This window comes from Giraffa tippelskirchi, chromosome 5 (assembly GCF_054371585.1).
Source record: "Giraffa tippelskirchi isolate mGirTip1 chromosome 5, T2T-mGirTip1v1.2.pri, whole genome shotgun sequence".
In the NCBI taxonomy this organism is placed as follows: domain Eukaryota; kingdom Metazoa; phylum Chordata; class Mammalia; order Artiodactyla; family Giraffidae; genus Giraffa; species Giraffa tippelskirchi.
In genome coordinates this window covers 25,274,879-25,289,667 of record NC_137279.1, presented here as the reverse complement: position 1 = coordinate 25,289,667, position 14,789 = coordinate 25,274,879, and the positions used below count along the sequence as shown (strand labels likewise).

Sequence of the window (14,789 nt, the reverse complement as noted above, 5' to 3'; positions counted from 1 at the left end):
TATTGAGTACTGTAAGCCAACTGATACCATTGAGGATAAATCTTTAAGACCTACCCTAAAGTGAAAACAAAGAAGATTATAAAAACCATGAGGGCATTTTTATAAGAAAGATGAAGCAGACATTTCTACATGCTCATATTAATGTGTAGAAAGTCACAGAGAAGTCTGGAAGATGTAGACTGAACTCTCTGGAGAGGAACTTGGGATGAGGAGAAGGTTCAGGGAAGATGCTTGTTTTATACGTATTGTTGGGATGTTTTACGCTGAGTGTTGTCCTGTCTTAGTTGGGCAAAACCAACAAAAACATGAAAAGCATATGAAGTTTTTTTTCCACGTACAATTTTTATGCACGAATGTATTAGCCACACATACTATTCCTTTCATATGTAATTTTTTTTGGTAACCTACTAATGTTGATTTTCCCCAAACTTACAGTTCAGGGAAATCTAAACATCTGGCTATAAATTGATGATAATGATTTCATTCACTGTGCAGTATAAGCATTTACTGCCAAGTAAGGGTCTGTGTTTAACTGTGGGACCACAGGGTGATTGAGACAGAGTCACTGCCCAACCTATAGGACAATCAGTGTCTAACAGGTGAGATTGTTATGGAACAAAAAATATAATAGATACCCTTATCATAACACCCAGCAATCTCACTCCTTGGTATCTACTTGAACTATTTGAAAGCTATATACACACAAAAATATTCACACTGATGCTTATAGTAACTTTATTCATAATTGCCAAAACATGCCAGCAACCAAGATACCCTTCAAGAGGTGACTCAAACTCTGATATATTCAGGAAATGGAATGCTATTAAACCATGAAAAACAAGTTACAGACTTAAATGTCTATTGTTAAGTGAAAAGGCTACATACTGGATGATTCCAAGAATATGACATTTTGGAAAGGGTGAAAATCTGGGTACAGCAAAATGATCCATTTCCAGGGATTGAGGGTGGGGGAAGGGTTGAATAGACAGATATAAAAGGATTTTTCCAGCAGTGAAAATACTCTGTGACACTACAATAGTGGATACACATCATTATACATATGCACAGACCCATAGAATCAGTTCAGTCACTCAGTCATGTCCATCTCTTTGCGATCCTATGCACTGCAGCACACCAGATTCCCTGTCCATCATCAACTCCTGGAGCTTGCTCCAACTCATGTCCATCGAGTTGGTGATGCCATCCAACCATCTCAGCCTCTGTCATCCCCTTCTCCTCTTGCTTTCAATCTTTCCCAGCATCAGGGTCTTTTCCAATGAATCAGTTCTTTGCATCAGGTGGCCAAAGTATTGAAGTTTCAGCTTCAGCATCAGTCCTTCCAATGAATATTCAGGACTGATTTCCTTTAGGATTGACTGGTTTGATCTCCTTGCAGTCCAAGAGAACCCCATGAACAGTATGAAAAGACCCACAGAATATTAAACACCAAAAGTGAACATTAACATAAACTATGGACTATCTGTGACAATGATGTGTCAGTCTAGGCTAATCAGATATAATAAATGAAGCACTCTCTGGAGGATGTGGACTGAGGCAGAGTATGTGCTTGTGGTGGGAGCAGGAATTCAAAGAGAACTCTGTATACATTCTGCTCAATTTTACTGTGAACCTGAAACTGCTCTAAAAAATTAAAGTCTACTCTTTAAAATATCATTGTAAGTCTTCCAGCCATAAGAAAATGTGGATCTAAATATTTTGTAAAGAAGAAGCAATTCTCACTCGTGCATGCTGGGTGCTAAGTGGCTTCAGTGGTGTCCAACTCTTTGCGACTCTATGGACCGTAGCCTGCCAGGCTCCTCTGTCCATGGGATTCTCTAGGCAAGAATACTGGAGTGGGTTGCCATGCCCTCTTCCAAGGGACCTTCCCGACCCAGGGATCGAACCCACATCTCATGCCTCCTGCATTGGCAGGCGGGTTCTTTACCACTAGCGCCACCACTCATTGATCTTTAAAGTAAGTCTCATTCGTTTGAGGCTCCAAATCAAATTAAACATGTAAAAAAAAAACCCCTAAATTACATATCTAGTTTCAAAAGAACAGTTATACCTTTAATATTTATATATATCAAAGTGCAAGTGTTTGGCTGAACTAGCATTTACATAAGAGCATGAGATTTCTTAAATCTAGGAGACCTGAAGTGCAGAATGTCTATCATTAGAAATGAATCCAGTCTCTACTAGGCCCACCTTCTCTCCCTCCTGGCACTGGCTGCTAGAGCAGCTTGAGTAAATCGTGATTCATTGATGGTCCCGTGTAAATGAGTCCTTCCTTCTTTTTCTTTTTTCTCCTCTTGAAGCAAATAGAGGGTTAGCTAGGGGGATGAAGATACTGGTGATGTCCACCAGGAGGGGAATAGAAGAAAAGGAACTCCATTATTGAGCTCTTATTGTATGCCAGCTCACACAGAAAAGTCTGCCAGGCTACTGTCCATAGAGTCGCAAAGAGTTGGACACCACTGAAGTCACTTAGCACACAGCAAGCACAAGTGAGAATTTGCTTCTTCTTTACAAAATATTTAGATCCACATATTCTTATGGCTGGAAGACAATGATATTTGAAAAAATTTGCCAGCTCCTGGGCCAAGCCCTCAAGGAGCATCGTCTCATTGAATCCTACTAAAATCCTATAAACTGGACATGCATCATTATTTTCATTTTAGAGGAAACTGAGCCTCCTCTTGCCTAAGATCCCTCCACTCCTATATCTCCTTCTTCCCCAGAGTCAATATCACAAGTCTGTGAATTCTTAGTGGGCTTTGGATGGACTTTGTTTAGGACCACTGTGTTGGGTAAATTTATATGTCAGCTTCATGGTGCAAAGGGGTAACGAGACAGCTAGCAAACATTAATCCCACAGAGATTACCTGTGAGAGTGTTTCTGAAAGATATTAGCATCTGAACTGGTAGACTGAATGGGGAGATTTGCCCTCAACAATATAGGTAGGCGTCATCCAATCCTTTGGGGGCTCAGATGGAAGAAGTAGTCTAATTGTCTCCCTCTCTCTCTTTTTGTCCATGAACATTAGGACTTCTGGCTTTTGAGACTGCAGCCTCTGGGATTTACACCAGTGACCCCTGGTTCTCATGCCTTTGGCCTCAGACTTGGAGTTACACCATGAGTTCCATTGGATTTCAGACTTAGCCTCCTTGAATTATGGCACGAGCTTTGCTGGTTCTCTAGCTTACAGCTAGACTGTGGGACTCCTTGATGTCTGTAATCATACAAGCCCATCCCCATAACAAATTCCTTCTAATTTGTATCTATATATACAATTGACTGTTAAACAGCATGCCTATGAATTTCTCTTGTCCACTGAAAAGCAGATAATTTCCAAAAAGAAATATAGTTCCACACCATCTGTAGTTGGTTGAATCCATGGAAAGTGAAGATAGGGAAGGATGACTATGAGATATATGTGGTATGTGGTATAAAACAGGTATTTTCTTATGTATCCTGATATGCTGAGGTCAAAACCTCTTATACAAGTCTTTCCTGATAGGGAGAGATGAGAATTGTAACGTGATTAATGTCAATCTCTTAATGACCAATCTAGCCCCTCAAAAGGCTATAATATTTTAGAACATGTATAAAAATGATAAAATCAATGTACATGCTTGTATTATTTTCATATTTTACTGAAAGGAATTTGGATGCCTTTACCTGCCACAGCTAGTTTAATTCAAAAGTATTTTGGTCATCTGATGTGAACAGCTAACTCATTAGAAAAGTCCCTGATGCTGGGAAAGATTGAGGACAGAAAGAGAAGAGGGTGTCAGAGAATGAGTTGGCTGGATGGTATCACTGATGCAATGGACTTGAACTTGGGCAAACTTCGGGAGATGGTGAGGGACAGGGAGGCCTGGCATACTGCAATCCATGGGGTTGCAAAGAGTTAGGCACGTCTGGGTGACTGAACAACAACAGCACCCACTTAGGATAGGCATGAGTTGGTGAGGATCAGAGTCTCTAGTTTATCTGCAGTGTGGATGACACATTCCCCAAATGGAAACTTTGCCTTAATTAGTGAAACCCATTCTGAGCACACACAAATGCCTGTAACTGAGAATTATGGACCCACCAGGAGAAACACAAGGACTTTTCATAGCCACCATCATGGCTTGAATCAGCAGTGAGGACCCTGCCAAGAGCTATTCATTCCAATAGCTCATTGGACACAGTATATTCCTATTCAGTGTATGTTAACCCACTGAATAGCCAAAGAAATAAGTAAAGAGGTAAGAAATGCCCCAGACAGAATAAAGAACTGGCAAGAACAGTAAGGTTTTGGATCATAGCCAACTCAATGCTTTATTCTTTTGTCAATTTCTGGAAATTTCTGAGGTATAAAACTTAAAAAAATGAATAATAAATCATGGAGGGCAGCAGTTGGTTTTCACTGAGGATCTCTTTATTTGTAACCATTTCTTAACAACCTTAACAACATTTCAGTCAACTCAGGTATGACTCTAACAAGAGTATCTCAAGCCCTTTTCCCCCAAAGAAATTTAGGTTCACATTTACAATTCTATAGGATACATGGCCCCGAAAGTCACATCAAGCCAACATTTCCCCCTGCAATCCTGCACCTCTACTGGATCACCTTAGCTTTTCCCACTTGAAGTAAGCAGATGTGAGAAACCACTGATCTCTGCTCCTATACGATGCCACTGTAGCCTACATTTTAGTTTCCAAGAAAGCTTTTGATAGAGGCATCAAATTGGCAGGGCTATTGCAGTGGTAGGTAATGGGCTCCATGTGATAGAATACGTCATCACTGCAGTGAAGAAAGGGGCTGGAGCTAAGCCAGATGGTCCTGGGCTGTCCTAAGACTTTCAGAATCTCCTTCAACCCAGCTTGAAGCTGAGCAAGTCTCCCTTGGAGTAAAACTTCTTGAGAGCTATAACTCTCCCGAGGATCAGGATAAAACTCTCCACTTAAATTGGGCAGCCCAGCAGTATGGAGCAGCAGTTTCTCCATGGCAGCCATGGATAGGATGTTCCCTTGCAGACTGAAGGACCGGAGCTGGAAGCAGCGGCTCAGGGCAGGCGGGATGGCCTCAAGTTGGGAGTCCAAGATTCCACACTCATCTAAGCCCAGTTCCTGGACAGTGGCTGCTACTTTCTCCAGCAGAATTTGAAGGATTGCAGGCCTAAAGTTGGTCACAATGACCCCACTCAGATCCAGGCCCTTTAGCTGACTGATGCTCGGACACTGGGACAGATGGGTCAAGTCTGATTCTGTAAGCAGGCAGTGCATTATTGCAAGGTTTTCCAAGCTGGTCTTCAGGAACCCGAGGAGTAATCTAGAAATTAGTTCTGAGAAATCAGGGAGTCGAGTGACCTCCAGGTGGGAGACAAATGATTTGACTAAAGTCAAGATCTTTCTAACCACCTTCAGAAGGTCAGTACCCAGGTTGTCCAGCCTCATTTTAGCCTGAGTCCCTTCACCTTCACTGTATGACTGGTTCAAATTCCCAGAACATGGAAAATGCTTTTCCTCATCTCTCAAGCAGAGTACAACATATTCCACTTCTTTAAGAAGATGAATCAAGATAATGGATTTTCTATAATAAGTTCATAGAAGAGCCTAACACCTTGTCTCAATGAAGAGTAGACGTCACTGAATTGTTTTATTGGGGAGGAAGAAAAAATTCTCTCAATCATTTCTTGGTCCCAAGATTTCCTTATCTCTTGGTCAGATAAGGCACCTCTGACATGAATAGAGAACAAACCTGGGCAAAACCCACAACTTTAGCTGAGGTTGACTGTTAGCAGGGGCTCACTTATGTCCCCGCATCATCTGTAAACCACCTACAGCTTTTTACTATCCTTTTGGCTCCCATCATTTCCAGAATCTTTATTAAGATATATGGAGCAGAAAACAATCTTTTGAAGACAGGCAGTAGGAGACAGGCTCGTTGTGGTCCAAAGCTAGTGAGTATAGAGCTTCTCTTTAAAAATGCTCAAGTTCTAATGTGGGCTCCCCTCCTCAAGCCCCTCCTTTCACTGCCCTATATTCCTAAATCATCTGAACACAGATACCCCTTCCTAAGGCAGAAATCACAAACCCTCCATCAGCAGATATGAACTCCCCAATCTGTAGCAGCTTAATAGTGTGTCCCTTTCCAGAGTCTGGATCTAAATGTGGCCTCCTACCTTGATTTCTGTGGTCATGTGATACCACACTTCAGGATAGAGCTGCAAAGGAGAACATGCAAATAACATGCTAGTGTGGTGTTCACTGTTACTCTACTCAGTCAGTGGTGCCAGTCTCACCTGAGTATCTGGTCCAGACGGCCACTGAGGAAGGAGGGACATTCCATAGAGAGATCCCGGAGGTGGTGCAGCTTGAGGAACTGAGAGGTAAACTGGACAACTTGCTGCTCCTGCTCCTCAAAGGCAGACAAAAGAATGGGGGAGAGAATGAGTTCTCTGTACACTGTGCATCTGACCCAGGAGAGGAGCAAACAGGCTCAGGGTGGACAGCTGCCAGATGCAATTCAGTTGCACCTCCTGGAGACTGTCTAGTGGCATCAAATGCAGAAACTTCATAATGTTTTTGATGGGCGTTGAATCAATCATCAGCTTCTTACAACACAGGTGTATCAAATCTTTTCTATCTGCCATCCACCAGATGAGGTAGGTGAGGAATTCATCTATGGTCCTTTCCTTGAGACAAAGTTCTATGAACACCTCCAAGGGAACCAAGGGTCTTGCTTTCCTTAAACTGTCCTCAGACACTGGTGCCATCAGTGAGCTTGAGGACCCACGGTCCATGTCTCCAGACCAGATGCTCCAGAAGTTCTGGCCAGTATTCCTTAAATCCAGCACCCGCAGTTTGCACCTCCTATGGGGAAACAGTAGATTGAGTGGGATTGTTTAAGATACATAGTGAATGAAACCACAGTCTCCAAATTGAGGCAATACTCAGATTTCCTACTTGTGCTTATACTTCACCCTTCTAACATCAGCAGCTGCTTTGCCCTCTTCCCTCTCTGCCCCACCTTCCTCTGTCTCCTTTTCCCCTTCCATCCTCCCAGCTTTTCCATTTCCACTACCTTTAGCATCCCTGGGAGGAAATGGGGGTATATTCTCCTAGGCTCCCCTGCATCTTAGGCTCTCCTACACTTCCTGAAAGCATTTCCCAAAGTGAGCTCAACTATGGCCAAGTCTCTGTGTTTCTTCATTGGCATAATCAGAAGCCTCTGGTTCATTCCTTGGCCATCCACTCTCCCTGACACCAGCAGTCTCTTCAGAGAAGTCTTTAAACTTGCCAGTGTACCTGGATCAGACTCACCTTGGGTGAACCTTGTGGGTAAGCAAGGCATTAAGCCCATCTAGGTTTGCTTCTAAAGTTCCCTTGTGAAGCATGTGCATCAGGCCCCCCAGAGGCAGATGGACAAAGGGCCAGGCTCGCACCATGGCCTTCAGAGTCTCTGTGTGTCTCCCATAGAAGGCCTTCATGAACAGTGGCGGGAAGAGCTCAGTGGGCAGAAACTCCAGAGCAGCAATAGCCGAGGCTTCATCCTTCAGCAGGCTCCCTGCTGCTAGTTCCAGGAGTCTAATTGGGGTCTGGACACTCATTCTGACTCTGCTTCAAAAGGAAACCTATGAAAACTGTCAGGGAACAAGGCATACTTCTCAGGCCAAGCATGAACGCACGTTAGTCTGTTTCCCAGCATTCAGAGGAACAAACTCAGGGCCAAAGTCACTGCTCTGACAGGGGAGGAAGAGCCTCAAGTTTTCCCAGTTCCACTCTAAGCTCAGTGGACACAATGCCATAGCTCTGCCTCTTCTGACATCAGAACAAGCATCCCACAAGTTCTGAGGAGGGAGAAAGGTAACCACTAGTCTGTTCATCTCCTTCCACTGTTTTGTGGATTATGTCCCACTGAGAAGCAGATACCAAGGAACCTGAAACCTGATCCCCATCTTTTTGCAGGTTAAACTTTCAGTCCATCACTTAGGGCCATAACTCTGGGAAGGGGGCTATCATGTGGACCAATGCAGCCTCCTTCTTCAGTTCCCAGTTAATCTGGCTGGTAAAGATTAAGAAGACAGCCCTAAGATGAATGCCATTTGTGCACAAAGTATTAAAAAATATATTAAATGTCAAGAAATAAATTTCAAACAGGTAGGTCGTTTTCCTTAAAAAGAATATCTGCTTGGTTAAGATATTTAAAATGATATAAACCAAAGTCCTAATCAATATTCTGGGGATTATAGCAACAGTAAACTGAGAGGCAAAACCAAAGCCTTAAATCTGTTCATCTGAAAAGAAAGAAAAAGAAAAACTCAAAAAAAAAAGCAAAACTTTCCCTTCCATCCAGAGTTGCCTGTCACCATTTGAGATCTGCAGACCGTGGGTAAGATGACAGTGTCCTTTTATGAGGTTGGTAACTTACCAGCTGCACTATGGTTGGTGGGGTGCTCAGATCTCAGATCTGGTGGAGAACCCAGGAGTCACTCCAGAGGGAGAAATCTCTGCATCTCTTCTTCAATGCCTGAGGTTTTTATAGGCCTTTCTAATCACATCGTCCCCCTTTCCAACTATTAACACCCAATCAGAGACAAATGCATGATTAGATTCCAGAGCGTCTATCAGGTCGATCCTGATTGGATCTTTGCCTATATACAGGTGAAGTGGTTGAATCAGTTATTCATTCAGGAAAGAGTATGGAGAAGGGATGGATTCAAAGAATAATTCATTGACTCACTCCACAAATCTTGATTTAGTTTCACTAACAGGAATAGTTGCAGCCTTGAGAGAGACAAAAAAGGGCTTCTGTTTCTGAGATTAGAAATAAAAACAAAATGAAAAGTATCATTGTTGAGGGAACTTTGGCCATATCAAAATTATGAAACTGTTCCAGAATTGAAATAGTTTCCAGACAGTTGTGTCATTCCCCAAAGAAGCACCACGAAGTTGTCCCTGTATCAGAATGTCAGTTAGGTGTTACGTAGTTAACATAGGAGGTTGTGAGCTAATTCAGGAAGCAAAGGAAATGAAATTTGGGATGCGATTGGTTCTCCAGAGTTAAGTCAGGGTTATTTAAAGCAGGTCAGGTCAAAATCACAGTGAGAAGTAAGGGTGAGGGCTGGACATTGTGGAGCTGGGCATTCCTAAAGGTGTATTGAATCTTTTCTATCTGCCATCCACTGGCAGAATGACTCAAGTGTGAAGTGTGGTATCACATGACCACAGAAATCAAGGTAGGAGGCCAAACTTGGATCCAGACCTTGGATTTACCTTTTGGAATTACCAAAAACCCATGTTTTCCAAAACTGAAACAAAAAAGTAATGTGAATTGTATCATTTTAAAAATGTAACATCTTTTGTTGTTGTTCAATGGCTCCATGGTGTCTGACTGTTCATGACCCCAAGGACTGCAGCTTGCCTGGCCTCTATGTTCCTCACCATCTCCTGGAGTTTGCTCAAGTTCATGTCCACGTAACATCTTTGTTGGGATATAATTTACTACTATGCAGTTCATCTTTTTCCTAATTTAATTTTTATTTCATATTGAATTATATTTGATTTACAACATGGTGTTAGTTTCAGATGTATAGGTAATTGATTCAGTTATCCATATACATGTATCCATTCTTCATCCCATACAGGTTGAATCTTTTCCTCTAAAGGAATATTATAGAATATTGAGCACAGTTCCTCCTCTACACAGGACTCTGGCCAGACTTCCAGGTGCAAGAAACCCAGGAGGACTTGAAGGGAAAGAAACCTACTGTGAACTCAAGGGAAGGGAAGAGGCCAGGAGGACAACCCTCTCAAAATGTACCCCCAGTTGCCAAACGCCTCTGGTCTCCTTGTGGATTTTGGACCCAGGTGGGTTCTGGGTCCTCTCCTGCACGAGGCCAGGTGCAACTGTCCTGCAACTGAGACTTTTCAAGAGCAGGGACACAGGACTTTGTGAGCACACCTGAGCCAGCGGGCCCCTGACTCTGCACCTGATAGATGGATAGGGCTCACCTGCACTGCAGGCCCAGGGATGGTCCTGGTCTCAGCCCCTCATTCTCTCCCTCCCCGAGATCCAGAGTCCTGTAGGTGTGCTTCTGCCCTTGATTTCTGTTGATGCCATTGGAAATTGCCCCAGCATTCCAGCCAGGCCCCAGGTTCTAGAAGAGGAGACATTGGTGGGCTGCAGAGAAGGCTCTGAGCTGGCTCATGGTGGGAGAGGGGACTGGTTGCACAGAAAGAAACATTCTGAATGTTTTTGTGTGGATGTAGATTCCAATTCATTCAGGGAGAACCAAGGAGTGAGATTGCTGGATAGTATGATAACAGCATGTATTACATTTTTATTCCTTGACAACCTCACCTGTTGGCAGAGATTGGCCCATAGGGCAGGGACTGTCTCTCTACCAGCCTATGGTCTGACAACTGAACATGGACCCTGGTGTGATAGTAAGCGCTTATAACTGCATGTTGAATGGAAATCATTACCATCAGTTTATAACCAAATGTTACATTTTCCTGAAATGTAAATTTGGGAGAGAAGTCAACATTAGATGGCTACCAATAATTAAAAATTTGGTTATGGAAGAAATATCATTTGTGGCCAATATATTTGTACAAGAAAGAAAACCTCGTATGTTTTCCAGGTTTTGCTGGATTTGCCCAAGTAAGACAGGACAACAATCAGTGTAAAATATCCCAATAACACATGTAGAGTAAGCATCTTCCCTGAAACTCCTCATCCCAGATTCCCCTCCATAGAGTTCAGTGTAGTTCACCTTCTAGAAATGTCTGCTTTCATCTTTCTTGTAGAAAATGCCATTGTGGCTTTGATAATCTTGCTTATTTTCACTTGACGATAGGTCTTAAAGATGTGTCCTCATTGGTATCAGCTGACATATAGTATTCAACAATGAATGTTTCACAGTTTAACCCTTTGCTTATTTATGTACATTTGATTGTGACTTCTTTCTTTTTTTTTTTTTTTTGCTGTTATCAACCATGGACTTCCCAAGTAGCACTAGTGGTAAAGAATCCACCTGCCAATGCTGGAGATGGAAGAGACTGGAGTTTGATCCCTGAGTCTGGAAGATTCCCCTGGAGAAGGGAGTGGCAACCCACTCCAGTGTTCTTGCCTGGAGAATTCCATGGTCAGAGGAGCCTGGTGGGCTACAGTCTGTCAGTCCGTCGGGTTGCAAAGAATCAAACAGTACTTTCACTTTCACTTTAAAGAGAAAACACTTGTCAACTAACTTTCTCATCAATAGGGGAACCCCTTTTTTTGTGTGATGAACTTTCTTCCAAGATTAGCAGTTTTCAAAATTTTGAGCTCACCTGCCACCTTAGTTTCTTGGATGTAATTGTATGTTTTCTCCCCAGGTGCCTGAAGACCCCACTGGTAAACCTCACAGTAACTAACTGCTGGCTTACAGAATCAGATTTGACCCATCTGGCCCAGGGTCTGGACATATGTCAACTCTAAGGCCTGAATCTGAGTGGTGTCACCATGACTGAATTTAGTCCCGGGCTCCTCCATGCTCTGCTGAAGAAACTTGCAGCCACCCTCCAGAAACTACACTCAGAGTGGTGTGGGATCATGGACTTTCAACTCGATGCCACCCTGCCTGCCCTGAGCAACTGCTTCCAGCCTAAGGCCTTTACCCTCTGTGGGGACCTCCACTCCATGGGCATCTTGGAGAAACCTCTGAGTCACACTGCTGGGCTGCTCAGTTAAAAGGAAGAGTTTTATCCTGCCCCTTGGGAAACCTATAGCTCTCATGGAGCCCTTCATTGGGCAGACTTGCCCGGCTTCAGGTTGAGCAGATTGAGACTATGAGGGCCTTTGGAGGTCCAAGGGCCATCTGACTTAGCTCCAGTCCATGTCCTTGCTGGAGCAATAATATATTCTATCATGAAGAGCCCTTTCTATACCACTGCTGTTCACCTGCCTAATTGGGTGCATCTATCAAAAGCATTTTCCTGGGCAGTTGAAAACTGAAATCTAGGACACAGGTGTATGGTGAAGGGAACAGAGACCCATGATTCCAGACATCAGCTCAATCTGAATGTGAAAAAGAAAGATGATTTTTGTGTGTACATGCATGCTCAGTCGTGTCCAACTCTTTTGCAACTGCATGGATGGTAGCCGCTAGTCTCCTCAATTGATGAGATTCTCCAGGCAAGAATACTGGAGTGGGTTGCCATTTCCTATTCCAGTGGATCTTCCCAACCCAGGAATTGAAGCCACATCTCTTGCATCTCCTCCATTGGCAGGTGGATTCTTTACCACTGTGCCATCTGGGAAGCCCACAGGTGATTTAGAAGGTTTGCAGAACTGCTTTGGAAAATGCTGACTAGGAGAGTTGGTGGGACTTTCTGGGACATGTATTTACAGTCAGAAACATGAACTTAAGGTTCTGGATGTAAATTTGGGCTTGTGACATGTTTCAATGGTCCCTAAGTCCCTAAATCACAGCAAGATCCTCTATGACCCACCTCCCAGAGTAATGGAAATAAAAGCAAAAATAAACAAATGGGACCTAATTAAACTTAAAAGTTTTTGCACAACAAAGGAAACTATAAGCAAGGTGAAAAGGCAGCCTTCAGAATGGGAGAAAATAGTAGCAAATGAAACAACTGACAAAGAATTAATCTCCAAAATATACAAGCAGCTCATGCAGCTCAATACCAGAAAAATTGACTACCCTATCAAAAAATGGACCAAAGAACTAAACAGACATTTCTCCAAAGAAGACATACAGATGGATAATAAAAACATGAAAAGATACTCAACATCACTTCATCAGAGAAATGCAAATCAAAACCACAATTAGGTACCATCTCATGCCAATCAGAATGCCTGCCATCAAAAAGTCTACAAACAATAAATGCTGGAGAGGATGTGGAGAAAAGGGAACCCTCTTACACTGTTGATGGGAATGCAAGCTAGTACAGCCACTATGGAGAACAGTGTGGAGATTCCTTAAAAACTGGAAATAGAACTGCCATATGACCCAGCAATCCCACGGCTGAGCATACACACTGAAAAAGCCAGAATTGAAAGAGACATGTGTACCCCAGTGTGCATTGCAGCACCGTTTACAATAGCTAGGACATGGAAGCAACCTAGATGTCCATCAGCAGATGAATGGATAAGAAAGTTGTGGTACATATACACAATGAAATATTACTCAGCTATAGAAAAGAATGGATTTGAGTCAGTTCTAATGAGGTGGATGAAACTGGAGCCTATTATACAGAGAGAAGTAAGTCAGAAAGAAAAACACCAACACAGTATATTAACGCATATATATGGAATTTAGAAAGATGGTAATGATAACCCTATATGCAAGACAGCAAAAGAGACACAGATGTAAAGAACAGATTTTTGGACTCTGTGGGAGAAGGCGAGGGTGAGATGACTTAAGAGAATAGCATTGAAACATGTATATTACTGTATGTGAAATAGATGACCAGTCCAAGTTTGATGCATGAAACAGGCCTCTTAAAGCCGGTGCACTGGGACAACCTTGAGGGATGGGATGGGAGGGAGGTGGGAGGGAGGTTCAGGATGGAGGGACACAGGTACATCCATGGCTGGTTCATATCCATGTATGGCAAAAACCACCATGATATTGTAAAGTAATTGGCATCCAATTAAAATAAATAAATTTAAAATAAAAGAAATTGTCAGAAATAAAGAGACCCTCAGTGTAAACCGACTGATGCCTCCATGATATATTGTATTGTTTTCTCAGTTTATACCTCAGGAATCTCCAGCTACTAATAAATAATTTTAAAAAGGCAGTTAGTTGTCTGTGATCTGAAACCCAAACATTCCCACCAGTCCTTTATTCTGTCTAGAGCATCTCTTACCTGATTGCTTATTTCTGTGACTTTCACTGGGTCAATACACACAAAGGGGAACATACTCAGTGTCCAGTGAGCCATTGGAGTGAAGAGCTCTTGGCAGGGCCCTCATGGCTGACTCAAGTAATGACCATGGACATGATAATTCCTCATGGGCCCCCTGGTGGGTCCACTAGTCTCAGTTCCTGGCCTTTCTGTGTGCTGGAAAAGGGCTTCGCTACAAAGTCAAGGCCCCCAGTTCTGGAATGGGTCATCATACTGCAGATATGCCTGTTTCTCGTTCTCACCAACTCATGACTGTCATGAATGGGTAGTTATCTTTCTTGTATTAAACAAGCTGTCCCCAATAAAATCATCAATATTCCTTTAGAAAAATGCTAAAATCATATAAGCACGTGCCAGTGTCTTAGCATTTCTAAGCCACAATTGAAAAATCATATCCTTTGGCGAGGTAGGTAATGTCATGAGAGATGGATATTATTTCTATAAAACCCATTATGTCGTCTTATCAGGAAAGACTAGTGTAGTATAGCATGTCTTATCATCAGTGTAGCAGGACATATAACAAACACCTCTTTTTTTATTTCTATTTCAAAATTTTATTTTATTTATTTATTTTTGGCTCTGCTAGGTCCTCACCACTGAACTGGATTTTTTTTTCTTTCCATAGTTGTGGTGAGTGGGGGCCACTCTCTAGCTATGGTGCACAAGCCGCTCACTGTGGTGGCCTCTTCTGTTGCAGAGCACAGGCATAGCAGCCAGGGCACTTGGGTTTAACAGTAGTGGCTGCCAGGCTCTAGAGCACAAGCTCAATAGTTGTGGTAGAAGGGTCCAGCCTCCCCATACATGTGGAATCCTCCCAAACCAGAGATGGAAACTGTGTCTCTCATATTGGCAGGCAGACTCCTCACCACTGAGCCATCAG

The 14,789-nt window shown here is 42.8% G+C and overlaps 1 long non-coding RNA gene and 1 pseudogene across 1 annotated transcript in view; one reads left to right on the top strand and one right to left on the bottom strand.

Moving 5' to 3' along the window:
* Positions 1-13,682, top strand: part of LOC145504598 (uncharacterized) — a 32,395-nt gene extending 18,713 nt beyond the window's left edge. The window contains exons 2-3 of the long non-coding RNA XR_014052319.1: positions 3,048-3,440; positions 9,705-13,682. This is a non-coding gene — a long non-coding RNA (uncharacterized LOC145504598). The remainder of the gene's footprint in view (positions 1-3,047; positions 3,441-9,704) is intronic.
* LOC145507413 (PRAME family member 27 pseudogene) lies at positions 4,697-7,605 on the bottom strand (annotated as a pseudogene).
* Positions 13,683-14,789: the final 1,107 nt, after the last annotated feature.